We start from the raw sequence: 16,632 nt of genomic DNA, 5'->3' as shown, positions 1-16,632 counted from the left end.
AAATTCATTATTGATATTCTATTCAAAACCGGTCTGAGCCGTCGGTCAAGCTGTAGACGCTGTCACCCCTCAAGAAATTTACAAGTTTTGCGGGGATAAAAATTCGCGCACGGGAAAATGAATTTTTTTCTCGGCCTTTAAATGATATTGGCAACACAATACATTGGGGTGGCTCAAATAGAGCTTCGACACAAATACAGAGAAATAACATTGATTTATCAAACTTGGTCCTTGTCCAGGTTTTGAAGCGCATTCTAGTGCTAACTCGGTCGAAAATAGAGGAATGATGTCGGCTCAATGTAAAGCCTGTGCCATTTATTGAACACCGGCGCTTGAAGGCACGATATGGACCGCACTCACGCATCATTTTTGCAGGTCTAGTGCGACTCTTAGTCCCGATAGAGAAATTATTTTCTATCCTGGTACATGTTTATGGTCAAGGAGAAGAGTCGCTTTGCTTGAGACTCTCTCACTGCACCCCAATATTATCTGTCTCATTTATCTGATTTAAAAAATTTCACGAAGTACAATATTTTCAGGAGTGCGTATTAGCTGAAAAGTATTATATTGATCTTTAGTTAAATTCTATTACTTTACTTCAAAATCAAAAGACACAGATAGGTCTGTCAGATAGGTTCTTTAACGATTAATAACAAGGCTACCTGTTTAAAGGCATTAAAAGTCATTTGATGATTTGCACCTAAGGTGGTGGCTTGGGTATTAGCCTAGCTTATTATTTTCATTATTATTAATAACAGTTTTAAGGCATTAGATAGTAATGTAACTTTTCAATTGCACTTTAAAACATCTAAAGAATAATGCTTACAATCCATATGATATTGTAAAAAAGATTTGAAGCTTGAGAAGTCACGTCCTTATTTCTATTTAAAAAAGTGCTTATATATGAAACTACTTTAAAACATTTGGTCCTTACTTGAATGATTTAAATGTGGTAAAGTAGATGAATTTTTCGCAATGGAGAAATTGTTGGACAATTTTTCTTTTACATTTTATTTCTACCTGAAATCAAGAAATCCATCTTAATGTAAGGTTTCCTTACTTTTTCAAAATAGTTAAAATTTTAGTTATTTTTTAGCCGACTAAGACTTTATAGTGAAAGTAAGTAAACCGCAATTTTCTAATGTTAATATTAAAACAATTTCAAAACGCTAGTATTTACATCACCGTGCCTTTAAAAACTTAACGCCTTTTTCGAGTGAAAATTATCTTTACGACCTCTTTAGATCGGCTGCTATTATATTGAGAAATGTTTTTTATAAAGCAAATATTTAAAACGCATTACGTATTGTTCTCTAAAATCAAATAAAATCAAATTTCTACACAATATCCGTCCTTTCACATTCATAATAAAACAATGTAAGAATAAAGCCTGTGGTCACTAAGGGTATTCGAGGGTGACTTTCGATTTCAACGAGTGTAGCCTCCCTTTCGCCTGTGGTCCCTTTAATTTTGTTCCGGGCTCCCAAGCTTAACCCATCCATTCAACTCATTCAACACCAGATCTACTCAGCCGCCTTCTAGGTCATTATTTTTATCCGGACAGAAAGGATTTAATAATAATAATAATAATCAGCTAGGCTAATACCCAAGGCACCACCCTAGGCCTAAGTCACCAAGCGACTTTTGAAGCCCTTAATTCAGGTGGCCGGGTTACAATGCGTAGGAGGGTGGTGGCAAGCCCTGCATGCCACGAGATCGAGCCAACAGCTCCCTACACTAACTATTACCATTAACCTAGACAAGTTTTTATGGAAGGGGAAACCGAATAACTTGGGGGCAAACCCCTTAAACCAGTAGGGAGAGAACTTGCAAACTCAACGCAGAAGGAGTTGTTCCGAGTTTTCACCCAGTGCCACAAGCTGGGATCGAACCCGGCTCCTCTTGCTGCGAGGCGAAAGTGCTAACCACTCCGCCACCCCACTTAACTAATTTCATATGGCGGATGAATATTAGTAAGTATTTGGTATGGCCGTTTCAACCCTATGCATTAAGTTATATATAAAACATTTATTGTACAGGGGTAACTAAACCTTTAACGTGTGTTATGATGTCATTTAGAATTCTATAAATTTCATTATTTTACATATTTATTAAGAAAAATAATTCTTAATTTACCTCTTTCGCAAACGCTTTAATTGTTAAGTTGTACGTATCCATTAGTTTTCTGAAAATAATTTGGAAGATGTTTATATAAGAAATTAGTAACTTAAATTTATTGCGCTTAAACAACAACAGCTGCTGTTTCAACGTGCTTATGATTTCCAACAAATTTCAAAATCAAATCATTTTTCTCTTGGTTGTTCCTCGTTTACTTTCCAATACATCTTATAAAATGGTGGTTCAAACTATAAATGCCGGTAAAGCTTTGCCTATTTTAACATGATGGGTCTAAAAGTCTTATAAATTGACTTCTTATTGAAATTTAATGGAAAATCAATTTTATGATCATTAAGGTGAGATCTTTTTAAGCTTTTCATAATAATAATTTGCTTTTTTGAACAAATAATTATTTGTGCTTTCTTTCATACATGATATATTAGCTGGAACAAACTCAAACTTGAAATTTTAATAATCCAATTGAGTTAAAAAAATTATTATTAAGTCAATAGAATTATTTTCTCAGTGGAGTCTTTGCTTTCAAATTCAATTATTTTTGGTAGTAAAATAGACTAAGAAATAGACTGAAATCAATCCTAGAACAAAATGAGTACTTTAAACGAAGATATCAGTCTTTGATGGTTTTTGGTCGGAATATTCTCCTATCCGTGGCATGTGAAATTAATACATAAGTATGTTTATAGTTTTAAGCTACGGTACAGCTATACTCGTCCAATGTTTATTTGAGAAAAGTATTTATGCGATTGGCGTTTAATTTATAAATCTGATAACAAAGCTAATTGATTACCTTGAAACCGTTTCTAGCGTTCGATTTCAAACCTTAGTGAGAAATAAAAAATTTTTTGATCAAATCTTAAAAATCTGTATTATTACTTTTCAAAATTAAGGTGACCTTTTTAAATTGAAAGGGGAAGCTCACTATTATAATGGTAAACGTGGCGAAAGATAGTTTTTCGTTAGAACAACATTATCAGTCCATAAATATAGTAACTTAGGCAAACCTAAGACAAATTTAGCCGCAAGTTGAAATGACGTTAAGAATAATAAAACACCGTTAAAGATAAATATAATATAACTAAAAAAAGCTTATAGCTTATAGGTTTATCAGTTATTTAAATTTTTCAAATTTTATAATGCGTTGTCGATGTCTTGAACAGCTTTTATCACTTAATAATAGTCGAATTTTGTTCAATGAAATTGGTTTAAAAGTTTTCATAATGAAGTATTTCTATTTGCACTCTCAAACTTTAGTTGTTAAATAAAAGGAATTATTTCATCATCTGCGCCATCCACGTTTTTTAAATAATAAAATCCGTTAGTAAACAACAAATTGCATTGAAAAAAATATATTAAAACTTGTTAGTTAACTAAGAAATTCTGTTTGTAAAATAATATCTGATTGTAAATAATTAAATTCGCGTGTTAATAAATATAAAACCCGTTTGTTAACCATGCATTATTTTTTTAAATAATTTAGTGAGTTAATAAACAATTAAAATAGTTTTCGAAAAATATTACATGCTTTATCCTTTTGTACTGCATTATACGGTTTATATTTCGTCGTCGTATTCAGGGAAACTTTCTAGCAGAACATGGAATAAAATACTTAGATTGATTGAGGACAAGGACATAATCAACAATCAACTTTAAAATAGTGGTTACCCAAATCGGATCACTAAACCATCTAGATTAAATTCCTAACTACATACTTGCAAACCACAAGTCATAAACCCTAACCCTATATACGTTAAACTCCTCTCTCTTGGCAATTAAAATTTAGCGCTGGAACGTAAACTAAAATTAATCAATGTTTAACCCGTTTATAAAAAAGGAAGAACCTTAAACAATTTATTTAAAAATCCCACTAAAAAAGTAAAAAACAATTGTAATAATAAATTAAACCCTGACGGTGTAATCAATCAAATCCCAAGCGGTATATGCCCCAAATCATATGTCGGAGAAACGATACGCCCGGTAGAAACTCGAATTAATGAACACAAACGTGCAATCAAAAACCAAGACCAAAATTATAGCTGATCAATACATGCTTTAAATTCCGGCCATATTATCGATTTTAATAACAAAAAATCTTATATAAAGAAAAACATACATTTAAGCGAAAAATAGCTGAGAAGTTTTTAATTACTAAACAAGGCACCCTAAACTTTTAGTTAAAGAATGATAAAATTACCGAATAAGTAGATTAGTGTATAATTAAAAGGAATAATAAAGCTAAACCCTAAAGAAATTTTAAGAAATTTAAAAACTTACTAATAGCTCGTACCAGATTTCCCGCACGGTACTGACGAGTCCCAAATAGGACGAAACCGGTCTACCGTTGGAATTTCTGGCTATTGTATTTAATTTAATTCAGTTTTTCACTCAAAGATCTATTTGGTCCGAGTTTCGCGTCTTCTTGTTTGCTCGAAGACCTATCGGTACGAGCTATTAGTAAGTTTTTAAATTTCTTCAAATTTGTTTAAGGTTTAGCCTTATTATCCCTTTTCATAATGGATTATCTACTTATTCGGTAATTTTATCATCCTTTACAATGCAGTCCATAGGTGGTTTCTTTTAACTTAGATAAAGAATGTGAACTTTCACCAATCTGGAATATTGAAAATTCCGTCGAGCCTATCGTTTCTCCTACTTCGTTTACTCTTCCCCCTCTCTATTGTAATGCGTCTTTAAATACATTTACCCTGCTTGATTGTGTGTGTGTTTTTTTTTTTGCTGAATCGATACGTAATTAACTCTTATTGTTTATACAAAGCTCAACGATATGTTTTAAACTCACACTTGACAAACAATCCCGTAGGATTCAGAACATTGTGTCGATGCCGTCTAGATGCTCGTTTGTAGCATCACGGCTTTTTAATATTTTTGAATAAATATTTCAAAGTCATGAGTATTGCGTAATTTATTTATTTCGCTTACAAATAAAATACTTGTTGTTACTTCAGATCTTGTAAACTACTTGACAAGGAAGCATTTTTTAATATTTTTTTAATACATTATTGAAACGTTATAGGAGGTCGTGTGAGTATAGGGTACTTCCAAACATTGCATTTTGAGCAGTCTCGTTTTATTGACTGCCACTGAAGACTGAATCTTAATGTTCTTTGCAGTGTACATGAATATTTTTGCCTTGTTGCATGGACCACCGATAGTTTTTCCGCTGATTTTATTTACTATAAAAATTAATTTTTTGTAACCCCCCGCACCCCTAGATCAAATCGTGGGGTAAAAGAAAAATGATGCGTCTGCCTAAAAAGCATGTGCCCTGAATTAGGTTTGCTCTCCAGCTCTTTTCTTAGATAAACGAAATGGTAATTGTCGATTTAAAATAACGCAATATTTTGGTAATTATTTTTATTTCCATGCAGATTTTTTGTTACTATTGAAGAGTTATCGAGGTAAATGTGGTGATAGGTGAGGAATAGAACAATTTAAAAATAAAGTATAAATAAAGAAGAAAAAAGACGCTCTTAGACTGAAGATGAGGAGAATTCTGATGCTTGGAAATTATAATGTAAAAATTCCAAAAAATGTTCTCATCAAAATAATGCCGATGTTCTAAGGTACGTCGATGGTTTTCTTGCAACATCTCTCGAGTGAAAGGTGGCCCAAAGGAAATGCAAAATATCTAAAAAGGGATGCTTGAGGAACCCCCAAACATATCAGAACGTTGGATCAATTAGTAAATCGAGACGGTGTAATAAAAGGCTTCTCACCCTATCCTCTACAGGACTCTGTAATCTTCTGACCATAGACTCCCCCAGAACTCTTGAGGAAAAATGGTTTGGCAGACTGTTTGCTTCCGATCGTGGAACACCTTATTTATTCCAGGTAGGGGAGGGGGGGGGGGTCGCTGTTCACAAGTCCCCATTATAAATTTAGTTATTTGCCACTCAGTTGTATATTTCTGTTTCTGAGTGATTTTCGTGAACACAGCAAACTTCAATTGCACAAATCGAAACTCACTAACAGCTTGGATCAATATTGGTATAATAGCATACGCTTTGCTTGCTTATATTATAAATCCAATGTAAAATTTAAAAGAAGTCCTTGAAATTTTTTTTAACTGTAAGGTACCCTGGACCATATAACAGCTTGGATTAATGGTCAAAACTTACTAACAGCTTGGTTAAATAACATCCAATTCGCTTGCTTATAGTATTAATCCAAGGTAAAATAAAAAGTCAATTGAAAAATATTTCAAAAATTGCTGACCCATTTTTCAGTTTGCTACGCTAACACTATATCAAAAACCTCGATAGCCCCGCGAACTTGGGCGATGAATGAGCGTATGTCAATCCTTTTTTTAAAGATTCATAAGTAGTTTTTTATTTTCAAATGAAGGGTTTCTTAATAACAATTCTTCAGAGCAATTTGGTTCAATCTAAATTGATAATAGTAAATAAGATGAGATAAAAACAAATTTAACATGTGGACATACCATACCATTTGATTTTCAACTTCACTACGAGTTGAATAACTAGAAGGATATGGGCTAAAAATTCTTGGATTAAGGACATCAATTATTGATAATGGATCCTGGTTTTATCCTGTTGGTACAGGAAAACCATGGAAATGACGAGCACATATACAACTAGACTTGGAAACGTCCCTGATTGCAAAGTCGGAGCGCCAACAGGCTGATACCCATCTTTTTGATCTTTCTAGTTCAGTTTTAGGTGACCATTTAATTGTTTGCTTTTGTATTTCTGGTGCACGGACTATAACAACAACGATATCTTGGACTTGACATTATGTGTGTTAAAAATTGTTATGTTTCATCATTAACCAAATCTTAACGTTATTAAATTTATTTAAGGCAGTGAAATACGGTTGCGCGTTCTAAAATTTATTAACATCAGTCTTAACATTAAAGTTAAAAAGTTAAATAATTAAGGTATTTAAACCGCCGTTCAAAATCATAAAGATAATCGTAACATTGATCGTAAGCAGTCGACAAATTTATCTTCTCTATAATTAGCTGAAGCATTTTTGAAAATCAGCCAATAGTAAAAAACCGGATGTTAAAAGGAAAAATAAAAAACAAACTTAAAAAGCGAGACCGCTAAAAATGCATGGCCGAAGCTGCTACCTTCTACTCCTACCCTATGATTTCCAGGTCGTTTTCCTCCGCTCTAGAACTCGCTGAATTGTAAAGGATGTTTTTACTTCCGCTATGAGCGTGGGATATCGTTTCGCGTCAACTTGTTTTCTTTAAGAACGGATCCACGGATTGAAGCTCTAAAGTTAACCGTATTTCTTACGTTGATTTTAAATTCAACCACTCGTCCGATTTTAATTTTTAAAACCTATTTGGATTCCTTGCATTTTGGAGCAGGGCTACGATATGACTTTTAGTAATAAATTAGTTAATGCCGTTGAAAATTGAGTTTTGAAAACCTCGAAATGACGAAGAGATGAGAACGAAAGGTGTTCCGTAGTCCGGCAGAGGGCGCGTTTCTCATGTTAAATAAATGCAATGATAAATTTTAAATTTTTTAATGTTAGATGTGTAGGTATGAAAATAAATATAAATATGCATACGTTTGTGGACCACATGGGATCAATCATATTGAGTTAAAACGGAGGAGCAGTGAACCGTGATTTGAAAGGCTAAATGAAGTCATTCTTGTTTACAGAATTACTTAAATACTATTGCTATTAACTTGACATATCAATTAAAATAAAATATACGTCCCTTAAAGACCGCACCAACGACTACCTCTGAACTGTTTTGTTTTTATATAATTATGAATTTTCGTAAAAGGTTTGATGAGGTTTAAACCGACTTTTTCCAAACACGTTACCAAACACACCAGAAACATTTTTTAATATGTTATGGTTTATTTCTTTTTATTTACAGGGTGTGTTGCATTCTGAACAAAATTCTAAACTATTCTAAATCATTACAATAAAGCTAACGACAAAAACGAACATTAAAAGGAGCTCAAAACGCCAATGGAGTTAATTATCAATTTTGGGGTGGGGTAAAGGGCTTTAACTTGGGGTTAACGCTATTTATAAATAAATTTAACTTTGTGGTTAACGCTATTTTTAAATAAATTTAACTTGGGGTTAACGCTATTTATAACTGAATTTAACGTAAGCAAAATAATTTATAACTTAAAAATGGTTTGTTTGCTAATTTTACAGTTTTAAGCCAATTTTTTAAGGAACTCAGCTGAGGATAATTTTTCAACTTCAATTTAATCCAAGGACGATAAATCATTTTTTGAAGAAAACATATGATATGTAAATCACTATTTACAATCAATGGTTACCAACTATAGATAGTGCACTACAACATCCTATAGAGCCTCATTTTTCTGAACTAGTAATCGCGTCGTTACAAAACTTTCAATCGGAAAGAGACCTTTTTCTGAATCAAACCTACGAGGTCTCTATTATTTACTGATGATTTCCCGGCCGCACACGCTTTACAACTCGAAAGGTTAGTATATAGTTGCTCTTTACAATGCCTAAGCTTAGAGTTATACTTTATGAAAAGTTTTGGTAGAGTGGAGGTTATAACAGTCGGGAATGTTTTTTAGTTTTGTTTTCTAATAGGGAATTCTGGCTACGGCACTGTTTGAGTTTGCATTTTATATTTCTTCCACTTATTTGTCAGTGGTCCAGTGTGTGGTCAAGACTCAGTAACATACTAATTATTATTATTATGTTAATTTAAAATATTATTCAATTTACTTGGCTAAAGTCATAATTTAGATTCTTAAGTGCATCCTGAAAAACTGCACAGATATAAAGAATGTACAGCTTTTTTTACCACCAGAGTCAGGACTTCTTGTTAAGATTTTAAACACTAAAACCAAAAATGGGCCTTCTCTTAACATTTGTAATGTTGGGTTAATGTTCGGATAAGCTGAGGATGACTATTGTTACCTCTTAAAACGGTTCGTAGAATCTTTGGTTTTTAAAAGAGCCTCGCTATAGATTGCGGTTGGTCCAAGATATGTCGCTTAGCAATTGCCATAAGTTGCTATTAGAAATGAATTATCAGCTAAATGATTGTGTTCAGAAATTCGCCGCTTGAGTGAAAGGTGGGCTATCGTCGTAGCGGCCTCTGACTATGATGTGGTTTAAATAACCTTTAAAGTTCGATTATTTGTTTCCCAACGATTTCCTTGAGAAATGCAATTCTTTACTTAATTCAATCCTTGAAATCATTATAAAATAAAAATAATTGCTTTGGAAACGAAACTATTATGAACTTCTCTGAATAATCATTATTGACGTTTGACATAAATGACAAGACACGCGTTTCTCACACTTTCTACATTCTTAATAACATCATTTAAATTATTTATTGCAGTTGAATTATGTTTTAAAAAAATAACGAACTACCCAACGACATATGTAATCGTTAAAAGGTGTTACGAACCCTACCAAACGCACCACCAACAATTGCTTGATAACTTGGCTTTAAAAATTATGATGAGTTTGATTTCCAAATTATTCGAACTGCGTTTCAAATTATCCACGTATTTGCGGTTGATATTGCCGATTGTGAGCGGTCTTTCAGTGAATATAAAAATATTATTGATGGAGGAAATCGATGGTACAAGATCGACTGACTGATCTGGTAACTGTTAGAAATGAAAAAGATACATTCTTAAACATAAGCTTTTTGGGTGTTATACTTTTACTTTCATCAAAAGCACGGAAAAATAACAGGAATACTGTATATTTATTTTAAATTTCATTAAGTAATAAATTGTTTTACCTTAATTGACATCTATAAGGGTGATAGATTTAAAATTTTGAACCGTGTGCCGAAAATCCTCCGTACGCCACTTAATATAATATTTAATAATATATTTTTCTTTATGTATAGGCAACAACTAGGCAATGAAAAAAATATAACTATACTCTTTAATAAGCTACGTTATAAACAGACGATCAAGAATCTTCCTGTTTTTAAATATTTATTTATATTAAAAGCAGAACTGCAATATTTTCAATTTAAAGCCTTAATTTGGAAACAGCAGAAAAACATGCACGAAAATCAATAAAATATTTTTTATTATAATGCCAAATAGTTCATACGATTCACCTAATATCGCAAAAACGACATTTATCTTTGCACTAAAATTAAAAACACGAAATCCATCCATAACCATTTTACCAAATTTAGGGAGTAATGTACTATAATATCACTTTACCTTAATATGGCATGTAGTAAAGTAACATTCGATTTTGCCCTTTTCGAAGTAAATGACAACCTCCTGCTATTTTAAAATCTCGGAAATGAGCAAAACTGTCATATGACTTTACTTACGGCTAGAACTCCAATTCAATTATGTTCTTAAATCAACCCTGGTTTTTTAAATAATGATATTAAGATTATACATTTCAAACGGTCTCAATATATTTAGCTCTTCCTATAGCTTCCATATCGTTATATTTTGAAACCGAAAAATATTTTATTTTACAAGGGGTAATGATGATCTTATATCTCAGCGTCGTTATTTTAAAGCCGTTTAGTTCTCAACTGTCATAACACTCGCGAAGCGATCAATTTTTGGTTTGAAAAGGTGACTCTATAGGTCGTTATTTCTCGGCGTCACTGACAAATTGCGACAGATCATAAGTCGCCCAATTGCTTTCGTAAATTCTAATTTAAAAAGAGTTTGAAGTAGTGTTGTACCCTACTTCTGCATGACATCAGCCACCGCGGCTCAGCGATCGTGCGACGTGGTAGAGGGGGTAATAAGCGTAGATTTGCGCTTCCTTCCCCCCCCCCGCCCGAGCTTCGCGTTACCAACGAGATAATAAAGTATTTTCATTTTGGCCTCATATAATCTTTTACGGAATATTATTGTTTTCCAGTTGCAATGTTACACAAAATATAAATAATTATAAATATACAGGGTGTTTACTAAAACTATCCAGAGTTAATTGCTGGCTAATGCACGGGACAATAAATAGGCCCCTTCAATTTTATTATTCTTAAAGCTTAATATGGCGAGTCACCGTCTACATTACAATTTCTTTGTCCATTAGAAAAATGTCAATTATTTTAAAGGGAATATAACCTCTGGTATTTCTGTCGCCCTCCGAGGGTTCCAATATTGTCCGCTGCCTTCCACGGCTTCTTACATTTGCGGCGCTGATAATCGCTGATTGTGAAGGGAATGAATGAAAATTGATGGGGTCTTCCATAAACAACGCGTTGGAGGTTTTATTCCCTTTAAGGGAATTTAAAAGTTTTAAAATGCTAGTTTATTTTTTGGCCGCCTTTCAAATTACAAATTAAGCCATCACTGAAAATCAACTGGTTCACTTAGGGCTCTATAGTAGCAGGAAATGAAGTTAAATGTTTTAAGACAAAATTGAAAATTCAAACTTTGTCAAATATTTGATACGGAATTTAACTTCAAAGCGTTATTTATGGAAGACTCCGTCACAATTTTATTTGAAAAATTCACGAAGAAACGCCAAAGTATCTAAAACTGTACTTGGAAGTGGGCAATGTTGGAAATGTTGGTGTTCCACACCAAATACCTAAAGTCCAATTTCCTTTACAGCGATCAATTAGATATCATGTAATTTACGGCTCACAATATTCCGGTAACACAGCCAATTCAGCTCTGCGTTAGACATAAATAAACTCTTGATTATCTCCTTCGATTGAATTAAACTTCTCTTGATCGTCGTATTTTTAATTGTTTTGTTAACTACCGGTGCCTGGGTATCCAATTGATTGGTTAGGACAGGACTTAGGCTATAGGCAGAGGTGTAGCGACGTGATCTGCTCCTCGGTTTTCCCTTTCTGCAAATATTTCTAAAGAGTGTGAAAATACTCTTGAGGAGGAGTTACTGAATAATATATAAATCCAGATTTTAGAAAATCATTTATGAATACAAATTAAGCCTAAAATCCTGCTTGCTAGGCCAATAAACTTCAAAAACTTAGTAAATTCAGTAAATATCCAAAAAGGGCAAAGAAATTATTAAATTCTGTAATTTGAATTTATAGATGCCAAATGATCTGGAGCTTAAAATGTGTATGCATAGAACTACCATATTTATCACCGTTAATTATTTTCCAGGCACGATTCGTTCTGTGTTTGTCTTAGTAATTTACCCCAAAAAAGGGGCCTAAAAATTGAACTTTGCACAGGGCCCAAGAAAAGCTAGTTACGGCACTGTTAGTACTGGGTAAGGTAGGTATCCTTACCAATTTGAAGAAGAATAGCGAGTTTTTGTGGAAGGTTTATATTGGAGAATTTAATTAAATTTATCTAAGCGCCACTTCACCGCGTATAAACTCGCTGGCAGGGATGTCAACCGATGACTGCGAGAAAAGAAAAAAAAACGGTTGAGATTGGCTTTTGAATAAGAAATTATCAAATTATTTATTTTATTCATAACCAAAAATTATCCAAAAATATCAGAAGAAAACGATTATTTTGGCGTGCTAAATCGTTGTTTATTCGTATAAAATGTTCATAAATAAACAGATAACCAAAGTGTTTATGATTAATCGAAATTTTGCCGGTTAATTTATTTGTTCCGCCGATCTCTAAAAAGAGCGAAACGTCCCGTCGCTCGCTCGAATGGAATCCGCAGTGAGTGAACCTGACGAAGAAATGTTCTGGCGCGTTTTCTCCCGGCGCTGAGAGCCTGAAAATGAAAGAGACCCTCTTCGTATTGTAAGCGGCTCCCTGCCAACTAGGCGCCTCCTTAGCTTATTGAGATTTCGCTCGCTGTACTGCGATCAAATTTCGTCCGAGCGAGATCCTTCTCGTTCAGATTGAACGCGTTCACTTCAGAATTAACTCTAAAAGCTCAGTCGAACTTCCACGGATGTTCCACTGAGCGAACATGATAAAATTGGATTTTGCCTCGTTCGCTCTCGGAATAAGCTCACTAAAATGGGCTGTTTAATTTCTCATTCATTAATCGTGTTTTCTAGTTTTTGAACACTCACTACTTTTGCCCACCTCTGGCTTGGACGATAATAACGAAGAGACTAAATGTCCTGAAAAATGCAAACTATGCACCACAATTTGTAAATTCGTTTAATAGATAATATATTTTTAAGAAAATTTAAAGTTATTTTAAATATAAATGTGTATACCATTTTTCGCTAGCACAAATAAATACTTTGCACCACCCAATTTTAATTGAGGCGTCCAATGTACCCTTGCCCCCCCCCCCCCCTGGCTTTTCCGCTGTCCCTGCTTACAAGTAGGGTATAATGGCAGCCTATTTTATGAGAGATTTAGACAATAGCGTGAAAACCTAGCAGGCCATTTTATGACCATTGCAAATTTCATCATAAATAGGCCAATTGGTAAGGAAGGTTAACTTTGGCTACTAGCTAGAAAAAATTGTAAATATTTTCTTTTAATTTGGACAGATTTGGTCAGGCGCCTGTGCACTTTGAAAGACATCGTTTGATTTTGGAGAGTACCATGCAAACTTGACACTACAATATAATCTATCACTGAATATTATTTGGTTTCAATTGCAATGTTAAGCAAAATATTAAGTTATAAATATATAGGGTGCCCACTAAAAAACGACCAAGAGCTAATAATTCAAAAGCTATTTTTCTTACGATTTTGAAATTTTCAGATCGCATAGCAATATCAGGGGGTCATTTTATGAAACAAAACTCAATGTCCTTGAACCATGTCCTAAAGGTCATTCAAAATCTCAGAGAATCGCATTATATGCCCAATTAAGTTGCTCTGAACCGATGCAAATTGGTGAATAGGAATCTAAGAAAATTAGCACCAAAAACAAGAACATCAGAAATAAAAGTGTTCATTGACTATTTATCAAATTTAAAATGTTTAAAATTTAGCTCAGATGACCCTTCTACGCGTGCTTTACGATCTAGATATACCGAACTCCCAGGGAAAAAAGCTTTTTAATTAACTCTGGATAGTTTTAGTAAACACCCTGTATATTTATAATTATTTATATTTTGTGTAACGCCAGTATCTAAAAGTAGCTCAACTGAATTTCGCTGGAACTTTCCGAATTAAGACACAAAAACGCCGATAATTACCTTATTAGTGTTTAGCTTCCTCGTCACCTCGTGAACAGTATTAAACTTAATCAAAACCTGTAGCCACTAAACTTTCCAACTGAACTGAAAACTCAAAATTTATGCGGTATCCGTAACGTACTTCAGTGAATCACAACCGCTGATATATGATCTACAACTCATTAAAGCCCTATCGATCCTATACACGGTGTTACGGATAAGAGTACTGAAACTTTCTAAATGCATTTTATGGGTCTCTATGAGTAAAAAATGTCGAATAAACATGGGTCCTTTAGTGCTTCGTTTCAGAGATATGGGCTCCCAAAAAACTGCCCCAAAAACCGAACACAGCCTTAAATCTGGCAAACATATTCTTCCTTGAAACAAATTGTGTTCATTAAACTATCAGTTGCTTTTAATTCGTGAGGCGAGAAACTTTAATAACAAGGGGCAAAAGTTCACTATTACCCGACGGACGTCTTAGTACTTGTCCTCGGGACGTACTTTGACTCTGAGAAAATCAGACATTTGCTCGTCTTTTAACCTCCGAGTTACGTCAATATCTCTATCTCCATCCAGTTTCCGGGACATCATACGGACAAATGCAATATACCGGCGTACTGTCCATAGGACGCCGGAGGGATGATGTTGGGTTTGCTGTGGCACTGACAAACGTCCATTCTACGAGGATAGTCAGCCTTGTTGAAACTTGTACGTGTTGTAGGTGGTATAGGGGGAATTGGTGTTTATGTAGAATTAGCTTAAAACCTTAAAGTGTAAATAATCCGTAATTCGTTTAGATTAATGATAACGCCAGCTAAAACTTATTCGGAAGTGATACGCAAAACCAGTTACAAATAATTATTCCCTTTTTGTAAAACATCACAATAACTGCTGAAAATGCCCACCTTGGGTCCCTATAGAAAAATTACAACGCCGTACAAATTATTGACGAATCTTTTCGAAAATTTCAGGCTTGTTCCGAATAGTCTCACATCCATCAATAATGCGTTGACGAAGGTCATTAATGTCACGGACATCTGTTTTGTAAACAAGGTCCTACAGATATCCCCAATGAAAAAAAAAATCGCAAAGGTTTAAATCGGGAGATCGAGGCGGCCACGAAATAGTTCCTCCTCGTCCTATCCAACTTAAAGGAAATATTGCATCAAGGTGATCTCGCACTGCGGGGCTGAAATGTGGTGGCGCTCCATCGTGCAAGAACCACATTCACACTCTTGTTGCCAACAGGACGTCTTCCAATAGCTCTGGTCACGATTCCTGAAGAAATCGTAGATATGACTCTCCATTTAAGGGGAAGACTAGTGTAATTGTCTACTTTCGCGCTATTTCAAGCTGAACTCTTTTAATTCTGTATTTTAACTTATAAAATTAATATTTAAATGTAGAACAGCCTCTTATTTAGTGCCTAAAATAATTTATAAAATTTTAAATTTAAAAGCAATTAAGTTATTACGTTTTAATTCGGACCCCCGGAGTTAAACAAGTTGGGCAAGCGCCCAAACTTACCTTTAGTTAGAACCTTATATCTCGTTAACTATTATTATTACAATTATAAATTATTATTTTAAGCACTAGAGGAGGGTTCAGCCTAATAAGAAAAATATAATTCAATTATGTGATTGTTAAAACAGAAACGTTCAGCTTGAACGAAAAAGAGGCTTTTACTGTATTCTTCCCCCTTAACATTAATTTGGTCCAACTAGATAGTCTCCGACAATGCCACACCAAACGTTGAGGCTAAAGTGCTCTTGGTGAGTTGCCACTATAGTTCCATGTGGGTTATTTTGGCTCCATTGATGATTATGGTGCAAATTGACTACGCCGTTCCTGGAAAAATTGGCCTCATCGGCTGTTAGGATAATAGTTGCGAACTGTGGGTAATTCAGTACTCTGTCTTCAAACCACTGACAGAAGTTAGTACGTCTAAGATAGTCCGCGTCGTTCAATTATTAGACTTTTTGAAGATGGAAAGGGTGAAAACGATCACCACGTAGAATTCTCCAGACCATAACATGATTGACACCTAACTGTCTTCCAACTTTGCGAGTACTTGTTCCCGGATAATCATCGAAAATTGTAAGTACCTAACATTTTAACAAAAAAATTAAAAAAAAAAATAATAACTAAAAAGTAGTTATAAACCGAGGTGGTTACCTGTTCTTCCACGTCAAGTGGAATGTCCTGCACTCTCTCCCGAGACGGTTGAAGTTATACGCTCTCTCGTAGGCACCGGTCTTCAGCTTCAGAAGTTCGCCTATTCGGTACCCTTCTTAGTGGGTAGTGTTCTTGATACAACCCCCGGGCCACATCTCCTCTTCCTTCGGCTCGTCAGTACATCAAGTGCATATCCGCGTATGCAGCGTTAGATAAATGCGCCATCAATATCGCAATTTGCATTACAAAGTAAATACATTTCCCAAATAACCAGATAT

The sequence above is a fragment of the Leiobunum rupestre genome, chromosome 2 (genome assembly GCF_980474605.1).
Source record: "Leiobunum rupestre chromosome 2, qqLeiRupe1.1.hap1, whole genome shotgun sequence".
In the NCBI taxonomy this organism is placed as follows: domain Eukaryota; kingdom Metazoa; phylum Arthropoda; class Arachnida; order Opiliones; family Sclerosomatidae; genus Leiobunum; species Leiobunum rupestre.
The sequence above is the reverse complement of the archived record's forward strand: the minus strand, read 5'-3'. Positions refer to the sequence as shown.